Here is a 16621-nt window from a genome sequence, read left to right as displayed (position 1 = left end):
ACACAATTTACATTGTTAAAAGCGCTATATAAATAAAGGTGACTTGACTTGACTAGAAGTGTGTGTGTGTGTGTCATGGTTGATTTCAGGTCACACAGACAGATTCATGATGTGAATAACAGCATTCAGCTCCTGAAATCTCTTACATGTGACAACACAAGAAGAGCAGATCAAACTCAATCATTCCTTCCTCTCAGCTCAGAAACTCTTCCTCCAATAAAAGAACAAGCAAGTCACAAATTTGTATAGTTTTGCATGGAAAACAGTAACCAAGCAACTGGAAAAGACATTTAGCTTTTGATGGTGAGACACGCAGCAAAAAAAAAACTTGCTTTTTATGACACTGCACCACAGCGAAACAGCTTCAGCGAGAATCAGGTCAGAGGAATCAAATCAGCTCTGTTTGTTTTCCATAAACTAAAACAATACTGCTGATGGTGTTCTTCTCATGTGTTCAATCAGTCAAGAATGTGATCAGCTAAAGCTGAGTTTCTCATGAAAGGCCTTCTTCAGATGTTTCATGAACATCTGCATTTTGCAGCCCTGCTTTGACTCGTCCAGTTATTAGAGGGGCAGTTCACCTAAAAATAACAAATTCTGTCATCATTTACTCAAAATATGACATTTGAAGAATGTTGTTAATCAAACAGTCAATGGCTACCAGCAACGGTTTGGTGTCTCACATTCTTCAAAATATCTTTTGTGTTCACAGCAGAAGAAAGAAACAACATGAGGCTGAATAAATGATGACGGAATGATCATTTGTGGGTAATCTGTCCCTTTAAGACTTTTTACACATAATCACATAAATGTGACCAAGGAGCACAAATCCAGTCATAAGGGTACATATACATTTATACATAATCTGAAAGCTGAATAAATAATCTCTCCATTGATGTATGGTTTGTTATGATAGGACAATATTTGTCTGAGATACTACTATTAGAAAATCTGGAATCTGAGGGAGCAAAAAAATCTAAATATTGAGAAAATCTCCTTTAAAGTTGTTCAAATGAAGTTCTTAGCAATGCATATTACTAATCAAAAATGAAGTTTTGATATATTTATGGTAGGTAATTTACAAAATATCTTCATGGAACATGATCTTAATATCCTAAGGATTTTTAAATGCAATCTTTATTTGAAGCATCATCACTTTCTAAAAGGTGATTTACTCTATTTCGATCGCTACGTAGACAGTGTTTATATCCGAACTATACACTTTTATTCCAGTACTTCTGTGATTGTTTGAATGTTTGTAACAGAAATAACGATACAAAAGACTTTGTAAAGATGTTTAATATAGCCTATATATGAACTGTTCTCTCTGGCCAGGCGAACGCAGATGTGAGTCAGTTTAGGAACACGATTGCATGGGTGATTGAATCTATTGGCAGTCTGGCTATTTATTTAAATATCCAAAACATCTCACGAGGGCTTCAAAGCTGTGTTTAGTTAAATGAAGCCCCCCTCTCAACACCACCGGTTACAGTCAATGTGCTTGTGTTTAATTAGGAAATCTGTCTAGATGCATACAACACTCGTAAAAATAAAGGTTCTTTACTGGCATCAGTGGTTCTTTAGATGATTAAAAAGTTCTTAAATGGTTCTTTTAAGAACTGATCACTGGAAGGTTCTTTAGGGAACCAAAAATGGTTGGCATCAAAACCCATAATTTATAAGAGTGAACCTTAAAGGTGAATCAAGAACAGAAAACTGACAGAATATTGGGGGAAATGTGTCAAGTAGTGTTTGTGTAACTCCAAACCACAGGAGCCCAACATCACTATTATGATATGAACATGAAGTGTGAATATGATCATGCAGAACTGAAGATGAATTTCCTCATTTCACTGAATCAGTGTGTAATTCAGATACACAAACACGCCTCCGGATGAAATGTTTTATTACAAAATGTCTTTGATAAAAAGGAATAATTTACATGTAGTCGTCCTGTATTTTGGACATCAGTGTCGATCTTCTGGTGATGAACCTTTTAAAAATCGACCTTCACAAAAAATACAGGAGGGAAAAAGAGTGAGCATCTACACACAACACAATCCTTCTACAGAAGGGACACATGAAGATGCTCTCAACACAAGATCCAAGACGAACTGAGTCTTGGAAGGAAACAGCAGCAGCTCTGACAGACAGGGTGTGAATTACACCACGAGGCTGGGGTAAACTCATCCCTGATAGCACACATACATTACCCAGATGTCTATTAGACGTCTGCAAGATGCATTTTTCAGAGTGTTTGCTCATATGCAATACATCTATAGGACATATCCTATCAGATGTTAAATAGACGTCTATTAGATGTCTTTAAGATGTTTATGATTTAGAATGCATGTAAAACAGACATCTGTCAGATGTTTGTAGACAGCAGATGCTCTCCAGATCAAGTGATCTTTAGCAGACATCTTGCAGACGTACATGTGCTATCTGGGATAAGAAGATTCATTTTAAATGTTTTACATTTATATTTGTAATGTTAATTCACAATTGTATTCATTTCACATCATGTTAGTTAATAATAATGCTATACATTATTTAATATAAAAAAATGACATTTCAAAATAAAGAAATTAAAACAAACAAAAAAACAGCTTCTGAAGGAAAGCGCAGGGGTTTGTTACAGTAATATGACAGATAAACGCGCTCTCTTGTTATTTTGTGTTTGTTGATAATCTCGAGGTTATTTTAGCAGATAGTTTGATTCGTATATTCAGTTCAATAGCATTGAGTTAAAGAGCCTGAACTTTATTTCATTTGTACTCTGCACATGTATTTGGACACTCGGATGCGACCAAACTCCATCCAAGCAATAAACGCCCGTCTCTGAATGAGCGAATTTACTCAAAATCAGTTAAAATCACAATTTAGATTCAGTCAGAGCAACAGAAATGCATTTCACATTTAAATCTTCACATTATGCGCACGCTACATCCATCGGAGGAAACCAAGCCTTGTTTACGGAGGTCAAACGCGCTGTAATTCGCACCCTGATCTACAAGCTATGTTTCCATCCAACTGCGTATTAAAGCACCGTTTCCATCCAACGAGTCACAATAAATGCTGTCACTGCTTTCTGAGGCGGATGCTGATGTTTGGGAACGCAGTCGTTTAAGACAATTATACAGAAATACTTTGACGACAGACTTTGCTCAGGCATTTCAGAACGATCCAAACAATATTTCAGATGCTATGAACGAGATCGATCCGCTGGTTACTCAGTTATCCTGTCTCTCACATGACTTTTGATGCGCATGAAGGAATCTATTCAGAGTTTTTATCATAGTTTATGTGCGTAAAGTTAGTAATCCTACTCAATTATATATGCGCATCTTGGCGTTTCCATCCGGTGCGATGCTATAAAAACAGGTGGATGGAAACATAGCTAAAGTCGCGTCACTTTACACGCGAATCACGGCGTCGCGCAGCCGCTTGCGGTACTGATCCATCCAGTGCCGGAGCTCGGAGATCCGGTACCCCTCCGGTCCTCTGCCGCCCTGATACACAACCTTCCCGTCCTGGACAATGTAGAGTCTGTCGAAATACGCTCCGTACGCGCTGTTGCACGAGTTCTCCATGCTGTCTGCGACTATCGCGACGCCCGGCGCCTCCCGAACCATCAGCCGCGCCGCGCGCAGCCTCTCCTCCAGACTCCGGTGCTTGCGGATCTGATACGGAGCGTCAGAACTGACCCAGCCGTCGGAGGGATGCGCCTCCTCGATGTAAATCACCAGCGCGTCGGCGACGTCCGCGTACTGAAGCACGAGTCGCTGGAACGCCTTGAGACGCGTCATGAACGGCGGTCAGCTGCAGCTTCCGAAATTGAGCACCAGCGGCCTCTGAGCGCGAGCGAAGTCCAGCACGCGTTTGCGCGTCGGATCCACGAGCGGAACCACTTCGCTGTTGGGCGCGTCGCGGCCGAGACGCGCGGACTTCATCCAGTCCAGCTTGTGTCCGTGGAAAACCGCTTTGAGCGACTCCCAGCTGAACATGCGGCTGTTGTCGGAGATGCACAGCGGAGGGTCTTCCTCCTCCTCCTCCTCACTCCTCAGATGCAACAAAACTCTTTTCCTGACGCACAGAAAATCTAGACACCACAGCATGAACGCGGCGATGAGAAAACGAGGCAGAATCACCAAACACGCCAGCGCGTTCTTCAGCGCCTTCGCCGTGTTCATGATCGATCTCAGAAGAGTTTCTGGTGTTCAGCGGCTCAACTTCCCTTTTATATGATGAATGAATGTCAGTCAGTCACTCCGCCTCCAAACACACGCTGGAATACACCGAGGCGCATCACTCATCATAGTCATATTCCTGCTCATCAGGAACGGAGCGCAGCGCAAACGAGTGCGCTTTAAAATCAAAGCGTCTCCTATTTACGCTAAAACTCTTGATGGCTTCAGAAGTTCTCTTCAGTCCCCTCCATGAGCTGTAGCAGCGCGCGGACGCTCGCGAGTGACTCCCTGATACATAAGCGTTCCTAATAAGTGATAGAGCCGGTGAGCGTCCGTCGATCATCTGAAGACACCAGACGGCGCTAACCCTCTGATCTTCAACCGGGATCCGCGGAAATACACCGGGACCGAGCGCGCAAACCACTTCGCATTCACTGGCGCGCGTTACTAGAGTTTCCATCGTGCACTATTTCAGGTCATCGATGAATTCTGCCCTGATGAACGAAAAATAAAAATAATAAAAACAATAGAAACCATCACAGAATTTGTAATGATTTTGGTGGTTATAATATAATGGGAATAGTACTGGTTTTAATAGAAACCTGTCCCTGTGGGTTTCTACTGGTAATTGGTCGCCTTCTATTGGTGGCTTGTTAACACCACTAAATCCTAATGGAATATGTGATCCTTGACCACACAACCAGTCATAAGCGTCACTTGAGATCTGAAGCTGAATAATTAATCTTTCCATTGATGTATGGTTTGTTATCATAGGACAATATTTGTCTGAGATACAACTATTAGAAAATCTGGAATCTGAGGGAGCAAAAAAAGGTTAAAAGTTGATAGTTTGTAATGTTCGTAACGGTGTTTGTAGTGGAACCCATTAGAATTTCTGTGATGGTTTCTATTTTTTTTTTAGCAGGATGAGAACTGAAGTGAAAGAAGGCTTCAGTCAAAAAGTTTTCTTCAGCATTTTTTCACTGCAAAGTGATGCAACAATCGCTCCCAAAATAAAGAAATGTACACTGTAAAGGCGGCACAGAAGTGTTTCTGAAGTGGCATTCAGGTGTCTTTACACACACTGTTTACGCTGCTTTATGCTGTACTCTGATACTGGGGCTCAGGCGGGTCAGAACAGGCATAATTTAGTTTGGCTTTTATGCTGCATCTTTTACACAGAATTTTAAGCAGGCACAGAGCAGCCTTAACTTGCCGGTGTAAAGCGGCTTTATTTAACCGAAAGATGAAGAGTGGACTTTAAACTATAAACTGTTGATGCATTAGCAGCTGTGGGGAGGGTTTATTATGCTGGAGAATAAAATAACCTTATGTAATATATTATTATACATTACATAGAACAAGTGTATAATGTGTAGTTTGTAATTTTGGACAATTTTGGAAATGCTTTTTAATTTCCAGGAGGCTGACACTACTGTTCACATACATCAAGTGTGCTATACGCTTTCAAGTAGTTTAGTTTGGAGTCGCTGCATGAGGTCCTAAAACATTCATTCATCAACAATATACAAATCAAAACATGACTGGCCAAATAAAAAAGTCCAATCATAAATAAGTGTTATCCATTCATCTAAACTCTGTGTACAGTAAAGAACAGCATCGTATCGAATCGAGAGCTTGTGAATTCATGATTCAATAAATCATTATTTTTGAACTGATTGAGCGAATGATTCAGATGACTCTCTCATAAAGACAGTCACTTGTTTCATTCCTTAAATAAATCAGTGTTTTTGCATTTTTTTATTTGAATAGAAAGCTATAGTTATTGTTTCACACACATGATCTGGACGTCAATCTAAAAACAGCCGTTGCTCTACGTGACACCCATGCATTACTGGATCTTCTTTCAACCTAAACATGTACGATTTTGTATCATATTGCGCTTTAAATATGTCTCAGGTTAAGTTCATAAGTTCAGAATGCATTCTATGATGTTCAAACAACATTTAGCCAGACGAAAATAGGACACACTATTAGTACAGACAGACTGAGTGTTCACATGCGCGGTGTATGTTACATGTGAATATGCACAGGAGCACGTCTGTGACGGATGCCAGCGAAGGAGACTGCCACACTTCATGCATTTTATTCATCTCTTATTTGCAAATGTGCTCGTAAACTCTACATGTGACCCTGGACCACAAAACCAGTCATAAGGGTCAGAAGATTTATACATCAAAGCTGAATAAATGCGCTTTTCATTGATGTATGGTTTGTTAGGATAGGACAATATTTGAAAATCTGGAATCTGAGGGGGCACAAAAATTAAATATTGAGAAAATCTCCTTTAAAGTTGTCCAAATGAAGTTCTTAGCAATGCATATTACTAATCAAAAATTAAGTTTTGATATATTTACGGTAGGAAATAAAAAAAATATCTTCATGGAACATGATCTTAATATCCTAATGATTTTTGGCATAAAAGATAAATGTATAATTTTGATCCATACAATGTATTGTTGGCTATTGCTACAAATATCACTCTCAGAAATAAAGGTACAAAAGCTTTCACTGGGGCGGTACCTTTTCAAAAGTTACACTTTTGTACCTATTGGGTTCTAATATGTACACTTTATGCACTAATATGTACCTTTAAGGTACCAAAATGGCCAATTTAGGTACAGACATGTACCTTTTGAAAAGGTACCGCCCCAGTGACAGCTATTGCACCTTTATTTCTGAGAGTATACCTGTGCTACTCATGACTGCTTTTGTGGTCCAGGGTCACATATTTATGAAAACATGATGACACTCAAGAGCAGCAGCGTTTGTCATTTAGACGTTTGGAGTTTTGTTTTGTGCATTGAGTGTAAAACCCTTCCAGTATCTGCTGCTGTAACTTCACATGTCTCCAAGACTTAAACAAGACAGAGACAAGCAGAGCATTCAGATGATGATGAAACTCACTCTGAAGACTCTTACAGAAGAAACAGACCCTTCTTTTGGTTTACAGTTCTTTATGGATTCTACCCAAACAGCTTAAAAGTTCATGCATACAAACATATTCAGATATCTGAGCTTTCTTAGGCTATTCTTTGTGAAAGCAACAACAAAAAAACCTGCTTTCATTGTGGCATTCTTGAGAATAAAGTGAACACATAATCATATCAGAGGAACAGGACTGTATGTCTAGATGCGTCGTCTCGGTCTTCAGATGAAAGCGGCGTCTCTCTGTGAAACGGATTACGGTGTTTCCATGGAAGCAGCTTCTTCTTCTCTCTGTTCCTCTGACAGTCATGAGTTCATTCTGCTGAATGCGTGTTGCTTAACTTTGTTTCTTCACTCAATTTAAGAGAGTCAGAAGGTTTGTGGTTCCAAAAAGAGGATCGCAGCATCAGTGCAAAACCAGAACTACGTCATCTTCATCTTGACTGCAGTCCTTCAGAAACTATACAGATTGTGTCAAAGCAACTTTACAGTATCAAATAGGAAAATAGTGTGTCAGTAATGCAAAAGGACAAATGTGATCCTGCTGGAGCACAAAAGCAGTCATGAGTAGCACAGGTATATTTGTAGCAATAGCCAACAATACATTGTATGGATCAAAATTATACTTTTCTCTTTTATGACAAAAATCATTAGGATATTAAGATCATGTTCCATGAAGATATTTAGTAAATTTCCTACCGTAAATATATCAAAACTTAATTTCTGATTAGTAATATGCATTGCTAAGAACTTCATTTGAACAACTTTAAAGGAGATTTTCTCAATATTTAGATTTTTTTGCTCCCTCAGATTCCAGATTTTCAAATAGTTGTATCTCAGCCAAATATTGTCCTATCATAACAAACCATACATCAATGGAAAGATAATTTATTCAGTTTCAGGTGTAAGAATGACTCTTATGACTGGTTTTGTGGTCCAGGGTCACAAAGAGTAAACACTCAATTTTCAGTTCGAGGCGGTTCATCATTGAATTCAGTGATGTCGTCATCCAGCTCAGCTCAGTTCAGTTTAAATAGTATCTGTGCAATCAAGTCTAATCAATCTGCACTCGTTGTGTGTTTGGTGACTGTGAGGATTCACGGCTGAGATTGGCATCCACGACAAACCCTGTCCAGATCTACGGTTTCCAGCCTGATCTCTCAGTTTAGCGTGTGCTTATGCATGTTTCTCCAGGAATGATTGATTTATTCTCTGGGCCTCTGTCTCTCCGCTGTGCTGCTTGGCATGTAGCCCAGTTACCTTCTATAAACCGAGCTGGCTCTTGGCAGCGGCGCTGGGTTCATCCGAGGACAGCGAGCTGGAAAATCACCCAGTGTGATCCGCAGGCTTACTGAGGTGGCTCAGGTCCAGCGCTGATGAAACACGCTGAAGGCTGTCACCGGCGAACTGTCATCGCAGCCGCTTTATCATACTGCAGCGTTTCTTCCACAGACTTTGATTCGCAGCTTCACTCACATGAACCGGCGTTTCTCAGCAGCCGCAGTCACAAAGGACACATCTGATAATCCCACAGTCACGAGGCTCTTTGATCTACATGCATTTTTCTCTTTAACTCAATGGCTCAGAGATGCACACGTTTCTGTGGCGTCCTGAGAAATATGTCACTCTCATGTGCCCCTTTATACAGCGAGATGAGTGTATTATGGGCAGTGCTGGAGAAAGTATTGTCAGGGTTTCTATGAGAGAGGACTCAAATGCAAGATAGAGTTGACAGTTTATTAACAAAACAACAGACAGGACAAGAGATGGTGAGGAGGGGAGAGAACACAGTCCAGACAATAGGCAGGAAATGAATGACGACAGGCAACCTAGGTGAGTGGCCACAGAGTCCAGTCCAGGATGGCAGTCCATCAGAGAGCAGTGAAGGCAGCAAAGCTGGAGGCCGGAGGTTAGCAGCGGTGGCCTGACACTCCACACCACTCCACAGCCACTCCACACTAGTGATGTCACAGGCTCAGCACAGGCCTAGCAGCGTGGCAGACCCAGGGAGGGGACCAGTAGCCCAGCCTGCTGGACAGGACAGAACAGGACAAGACGAGACAGGGGACTGACGAGAGACTAAATCTACAAACAACAAGGTAGGGAATAAAGCGGTTTCACAGGACTGGTAAGACAGAGCAAACAAACACTGACATAACACAACGAACTGGCAAAACAAGAGGGAAAGGGAGAACAATATAAAGCACAGGAGAACATGAGGAAAAGGTAACAACACTCAGACAAACAAGGAGAGAATGAGAGGGACAGGTGACAACACTCAGACCAACGAGGACTAAACAAGGGGGAATGGTAATGGGTAACAAGGAGGCAGGACAGGAGGAACACATGGCAGACAACAACAACATAGCCATGTGTCCAAACACAAAACAAACATAGACACATGAAACACAGACAACACTGACAAGACAGTGAGGGCAGGATCCTGACAAGTATAGCCTTATCTCCAAATGACTACAGCCCCATTGACTCCCTCTGCCAATGCATTGATGAAATGAACAGTTGGATGTGCCAGAACTTTCTTCAGTTAAACAAGGAGAAAACTGAAGTCATTGCATCTGGAAACAAAGATGAAGTTCTCAAGATGAATGCATACCTTGACTCTAGGGGTCAAACAACTAAAAATCAAGTCAGAAATCTTGGGGTGATTCTGGAGACAGACCTTAGTTTCAGTAGTCATGTCAAAGCAGTAACTAAATCAGCATACTATCATCTCAAAAACATTGCAAGAATTAGATGTTTTGTTTCCAGTCAAGACTTGGAGAAACTTGTTCATGCCTTTATCACCAGCAGGGTGGATTACTGTAATGGTCTCCTCACCGGCCTTCCCAAGAAGACCATTAGACAACTGCAGCTCATCCAGAACACTGCTGCCAGGATTCTGACTAGAACCAGAAAATCTGAGCATATCACACCAGTCCTCAGGTCCTTACACTGGCTTCCAGTTACATTTAGGATTGATTTTAAAGTACTTTTACTCGTTTATAAATCACTCAATAGCCTAGGACCTAAATATATTGCTGATATGCTCACTGAATATAAACCTAACATACCACTCAGATCATTAGGATCGAGTCAGTTAGAAATACCAAGGGTTCACACAAAACAAGGGGAGTCTGCTTTTAGCTATTATGCGGCCCGCAGTTGGAACCAGCTTCCAGAAGAGATCAGATGTGCTAAAACTTTAGCCACATTTAAATCAAGACTCAAAACTCATCTGTTTAACTGTGCATTTGAAGAATGAGCACTGTGCTATGTCTTGCACTGTATTTTATGTATAATCATTTTCAAAGTAATAACTACAATCAAACACAAATGTGTTATTTTTTCTTATTAGTATGGCTGTATTGGATCATCGAAGCTCAGTAGCAAATACATTATTTAATAAAATGGGATTAAATACATAAATGAGACTTGTCTTATTTAACATTTAATTATTGCAGGTTTGTATAATATTCTGAGTTTGTATTTGACTGTTTTTATTGATGTTGAGGAACACTGAATGTGTTTTAGTGCAGGTGAGATGAGTAAATACATGTAGATATTTAGTCTAGAACTACAGTAAGATCATGTAGATATTTAGTCTAGAACTACAGTAAGATCATGTTGATATTTAGTCTGGAACTACAGTAAGATCATGTTGATATTTAGTCTAGAACTACAGTAAGATCATGATGATATTTAGTCTAGAACTACAGTAAGATCATGTAGATATTTAGTCTAGAACTACAGTAAGATCATGTAGATATTTAGTCTAGAACTACAGTAAGATCACGATGATATTTAGTCTAGAACTACAGTAAGATCATGTAGATATTTAGTCTAGAACTACAGTAAGATCATGTTGATATTTAGTTTGGAACTACAGTAAGATCATGTTGATATTTAGTCTAGAACTACAGTAAGATCGTGTTGATATTTAGTCTAGAACTACAGTAAGATCATGTAGATATTTAGTCTAGAACTACAGTAAGATCATGTAGATATTTAGTCTAGATCTACAGTAAGATCACGATGATATTTAGTCTAGAACTACAGTAAGATCGTGTTGATATTTAGTCTAGAACTACAGTAAGATCACGTTGATATTTAGTCTAGAACTACAGTAAGATCACGTTGATATTTAGTCTAGAACTACAGTAAGATCATGTAGATATTTAGTCTAGAACTACAGTAAGATCATGTAGATATTTAGTCTAGAACTACAGTAAGATCATGTAGATATTTATTCTAGAACTACAGCAAGATCATGATGATATTTAGTCTAGAACTACAGTAAGATCATGTAGATATTTAGTCTAGAACTACAGTAAGATCATGTAGATATTTAGTCTAGAACTACAGTAAGATCATGTAGATATTTAGTCTAGAACTACAGTAAGATCATGATGATATTTAGTCTATAACTACAGTAAGATCATGATGATATTTAATCTAGAACTACAGTAAGATCATGATGATATTTAATCTAGAACTACAGTAAGATCATGATGATATTTAGTCTAGAACTACAGTAAGATCATGTAGATATTTAATCTAGAACTACAGTAAGATCATGTAGATATTTAGTCTAGAACTACAGTAAGATCATGTAGATATTTAGTCTAGAACTACAGTAAGATCATGTAGATATTTAGTCTAGAACTACAGTAAGATCATGTAGATATTTAGTCTAGAACTACAGTAAGATCATGTAGATATTTAGTCTAGAACTACAGTAAGATCATGTAGATATTTAATCTAGAACTACAGTAAGATCATGTAGATATTTAGTCTAGAACTACAGTAAGATCATGTAGATATTTAGTCTAGAACTACAGTAAGATCATGTAGATATTTAGTCTGGAACTACAGTAAGATCATGTAGATATTTAGTCTAGAACTACAGTAAGATCATGTAGATATTTAGTCTGGAACTACAGTAAGATCATGTTGATATTTAGTCTAGAACTACAGTAAGATCATGTTGATATTTAGTCTAGAACTACAGTAAGATCATGTAGATATTTAGTCTAGAACTACAGTAAGATCATGTAGATATTTAGTCTAGAACTACAGTAAGATCATGTAGATATTTAGTCTAGAACTACAGTAAGATCATGTAGATATTTAATCTAGAACTACAGTAAGATCATGTAGCTATTTAGTCTAGAACTACAGTAAGATCATGTAGATATTTAGTCTAGAACTACAGTAAGATCATGTAGATATTTAGTCTAGAACTACAGTAAGATCATGTAGATATTTAGTCTAGAACTACAGTAAGATCACGATGATATTTAGTCTAGAACTACAGTAAGATCATGTAGATATTTAGTCTAGAACTACAGTAAGATCATGTTGATATTTAGTCTGGAACTACAGTAAGATCGTGTTGATATTTAGTCTAGAACTACAGTAAGATCGTGTTGATATTTAGTCTAGAACTACAGTAAGATCACGATGATATTTAGTCTAGAACTACAGTGAGATCGTGTTGATATTTAGTCTAGAACTACAGTAAGATCACGTTGATATTTAGTCTAGAACTACAGTAAGATCGTGTTGATATTTAGTCTAGAACTACAGTAAGATCATGTAGATATTTAGTCTAGAACTACAGTAAGATCATGTAGATATTTAGTCTAGATCTACAGTAAGATCATGTAGATATTTAGTCTAGAACTACAGTAAGATCATGTAGATATTTAGTCTAGAACTACAGTAAGATCATGTAGATATTTAGTCTAGAACTACAGCAAGATCATGTAGATATTTAGTCTAGAACTACAGCAAGATCATGATGATATTTAGTCTAGAACTACAGTAAGATCATGTTGATATTTAGTCTAGAACTACAGTAAGATCATGTAGATATTTATTCTAGAACTACAGCAAGATCATGATGATATTTAGTCTAGAACTACAGTAAGATCATGTAGATATTTAGTCTAGAACTACAGCAAGATCATGTAGATATTTAGTCTAGAACTACAGTAAGATCATGTAGATATTTAGTCTAGAACTACAGTAAGATCATGTAGATATTTAGTCTAGAACTACAGTAAGATCATGTAGATATTTAGTCTAGAACTACAGTAAGATCATGTAGATATTTAGTCTAGAACTACAGTAAGATCATGTAGATATTTAGTCTAGAACTACAGTAAGATCATGTAGATATTTAGTCTAGAACTACAGTAAGATCATGTTGATATTTAGTCTAGAACTACAGTAAGATCATGTTGATGTTTAGTCTGGAACTACAGTAAGATCATGTTGATGTTTAGTCTAGAACTACAGTAAGATCATGTTGATATTTAGTCTAGAACTACAGTAAGATCATGTAGATATTTAGTCTAGAACTACAGTAAGATCATGTAGATATTTAATCTAGAACTACAGTAAGATCATGTAGATATTTAGTCTAGAACTACAGTAAGATCATGTAGATATTTAGTCTAGAACTACAGTAAGATCATGTAGATATTTAGTCTAGAACTACAGTAAGATCATGTAGATATTTATTCTAGAACTACAGCAAGATCATGATGATATTTAGTCTAGAACTACAGTAAGATCATGTAGATATTTAGTCTAGAACTACAGCAAGATCATGTAGATATTTAGTCTAGAACTACAGTAAGATCATGTAGATATTTAGTCTAGAACTACAGTAAGATCATGTAGATATTTAGTCTAGAACTACAGTAAGATCATGTAGATATTTAGTCTAGAACTACAGTAAGATCATGTAGATATTTAGTCTAGAACTACAGTAAGATCATGTAGATATTTAGTCTAGAACTACAGTAAGATCATGTAGATATTTAATCTAGAACTACAGTAAGATCATGTAGATATTTAGTCTAGAACTACAGTAAGATCATGTAGATATTTAGTCTAGAACTACAGTAAGATCATGTAGATATTTAGTCTAGAACTACAGTAAGATCATGTAGATATTTATTCTAGAACTACAGCAAGATCATGTAGATATTTAGTCTAGAACTACAGCAAGATCATGATGATATTTAGTCTAGAACTACAGTAAGATCATGTAGATATTTAGTCTAGAACTACAGTAAGATCATGTAGATATTTAGTCTAGAACTACAGTAAGATCATGTAGATATTTAGTCTAGAACTACAGTAAGATCATGTAGATATTTAGTCTAGAACTACAGTAAGATCATGTAGATATTTAATCTAGAACTACAGTAAGATCATGTAGATATTTAGTCTAGAACTACAGTAAGATCATGTAGATATTTAGTCTAGAACTACAGTAAGATCATGTAGATATTTAGTCTAGAACTACAGTAAGATCATGTTGATATTTAGTCTGGAACTACAGTAAGATCATGTTGATATTTAGTCTAGAACTACAGTAAGATCATGTTGATATTTAGTCTAGAACTACAGTAAGATCATGTAGATATTTAGTCTAGAACTACAGTAAGATCATGTAGATATTTAATCTAGAACTACAGTAAGATCATGTAGATATTTAGTCTAGAACTACAGTAAGATAATGTAGATATTTAGTCTAGAACTACAGTAAGATCATGTAGATATTTAGTCTAGAACTACAGTAAGATCATGATGATATTTAGTCTAGAACTACAGTAAGATCATGTTCACACACAACACTCTGCACTTACTCCTGATTTCTCTCAACACCAGAGCTGTCACTCAATACATCAGAAACACAGGAACTGGTGTTAATTATTTGAAAAAGTAACTCAGATATTTCCTTCTAAATTAAAAAGTAATCTGATTATGTAACTTGCGTTACTTGTAATGCGTTTCCCCAGCACTGATTATGGGATGCACTTCACTCTTAAACCAATGCACTTACATATAAAAACAGAAATAATTCATCTCTTCAGTAACTCATCTCCTAATCCAGCTGTCTAATGAATCTGGCATTGTGTATTTCGACTATTGACGAATTGCTCTTTTGTAAATCACTTTGGATAAAGCATCTGGTAAATACATAAATATAAATGCAAAGCAAGACTGCACATGGGAAAACAGAATTATGGATAGAAATAATAAAAAAGGAACAAACTAATGTGGATGAAGCTTTCAGTTCATGATGAAATCCATACGGTGAAGCAACACTGCAGAAACTGAAAGTTGTAAACATGAATGTTAATGTGAATGTGTTGACACGTACAACGAAACTTTAGTCTCTTGAGTAATTTATAGATTCGATGAGGCACGAGCGATTATATTTGAAGAGCTTTGCATGATTTTACGAGCTCAGAGAGCTGGAATGAAAGGCCTGTAACCCGTCATTTCAGTCTCATCAGCTTTTATTGTTTTTCCTGCTACTAACACTCGGTCTGGAGATTTGCACTGATTTATTTGCATCACAGTGACTATCTACATCCTCACCTCATGACAACATTTCCAAACCGGCACATCGCTTGAAGTACTTATTTAATGTCGTTAACCGATATGAATAAGCAGACTTCTGAGAGCGTGTAATGAATTTGATCTGATCTAAACAGCCAAATATTCATCTTTCATAATGGTTTCTATAAAGCACATTCTCCTGCAAAGAACACTTTTCAAATGCTTTAAGTTTCCTCATGACTCTTATTTGTAACGTTCACCAAAACACTCAGCATTTTGGGGCCCGACGTTCAGAAGCTCAAAGTCTGTAAGTGGATTTTCAGCACAAAACAATCAAAGCCTTTAATTTCCTGCGGAAACATTTGAATAATCTTGCATTAACGGCTGGACGAAACACTCCGTCTCAGTTATACTCCTAATTACAGGCTTGCATCATAATCACACTTTAACTAAAGAGTCTAGACAGAAAACAACACAACACTATAATGATTGTTAGTGATTGAAGCGTTAGATTTTAATGTTATAATAATCATAATCACTCATGTGATCTCAAGCATTAACATTTTTGGGTTTTGGGGCCGGATGGTTGTGTCAGGAATGTTTTACTTCATTGGAATGGTACAAAACTTGGTAAAGATTTTGGCACTTGCTATGTGAACTTAGGCTAAATGCTCCAGAAAAAACAGACACACTTACATTGTTCACGGCCAAAAATGACAGCACTGAAAATGAATGGCAAACAAATTTCATCTAGTGGACACATCCGGTACTGCAGCCATGTTGATTGTTGTTGTTTTGTGATATCAACCTCAAATTTGGTGCACAACCTGTTTAGATTTATGGTTTTGATTTTCTTGCTGTTTTAGAGTAAAACATGTTTTGGGAATTTTTCATATAAATATTTATAATAATATTTTTGTGCATATTTCATAATAATAAACTTAAACGTCTATAACTTTTTTTTAGTTAAATTTTTTCAATCTTTCCCACTTCGGCAATCAACTGATATATGTCTTCTTTAAAAAGAGACCAAAACTTAAGTCTCCGCTATATTTGAATCTTAAATGTGGCTGTGGAGCTCATAATCATCTGAAATCTGAATAAATAATATTTCCATTGAT

At 37.3% G+C, this 16621-nt stretch overlaps 1 pseudogene across 1 annotated transcript; it reads right to left on the bottom strand.

Moving 5' to 3' along the window:
- Nucleotides 1–1896: 1896 nt before the first annotated feature.
- On the bottom strand, nucleotides 1897–4193 carry LOC306886196 (thyroxine 5-deiodinase-like; annotated as a pseudogene). The gene has a single exon. The product of its transcript is annotated as a thyroxine 5-deiodinase-like (transcript).
- Nucleotides 4194–16621: the final 12428 nt, after the last annotated feature.

The sequence above is a fragment of the Barbus barbus genome (assembly GCF_936440315.1).
Source record: "Barbus barbus genome assembly, chromosome: 20".
NCBI classification, from domain to species: Eukaryota; Metazoa; Chordata; class Actinopteri; order Cypriniformes; family Cyprinidae; genus Barbus; species Barbus barbus.
The sequence above is the reverse complement of the archived record's forward strand: the minus strand, read 5'-3'. Positions and strand labels throughout refer to the sequence as shown.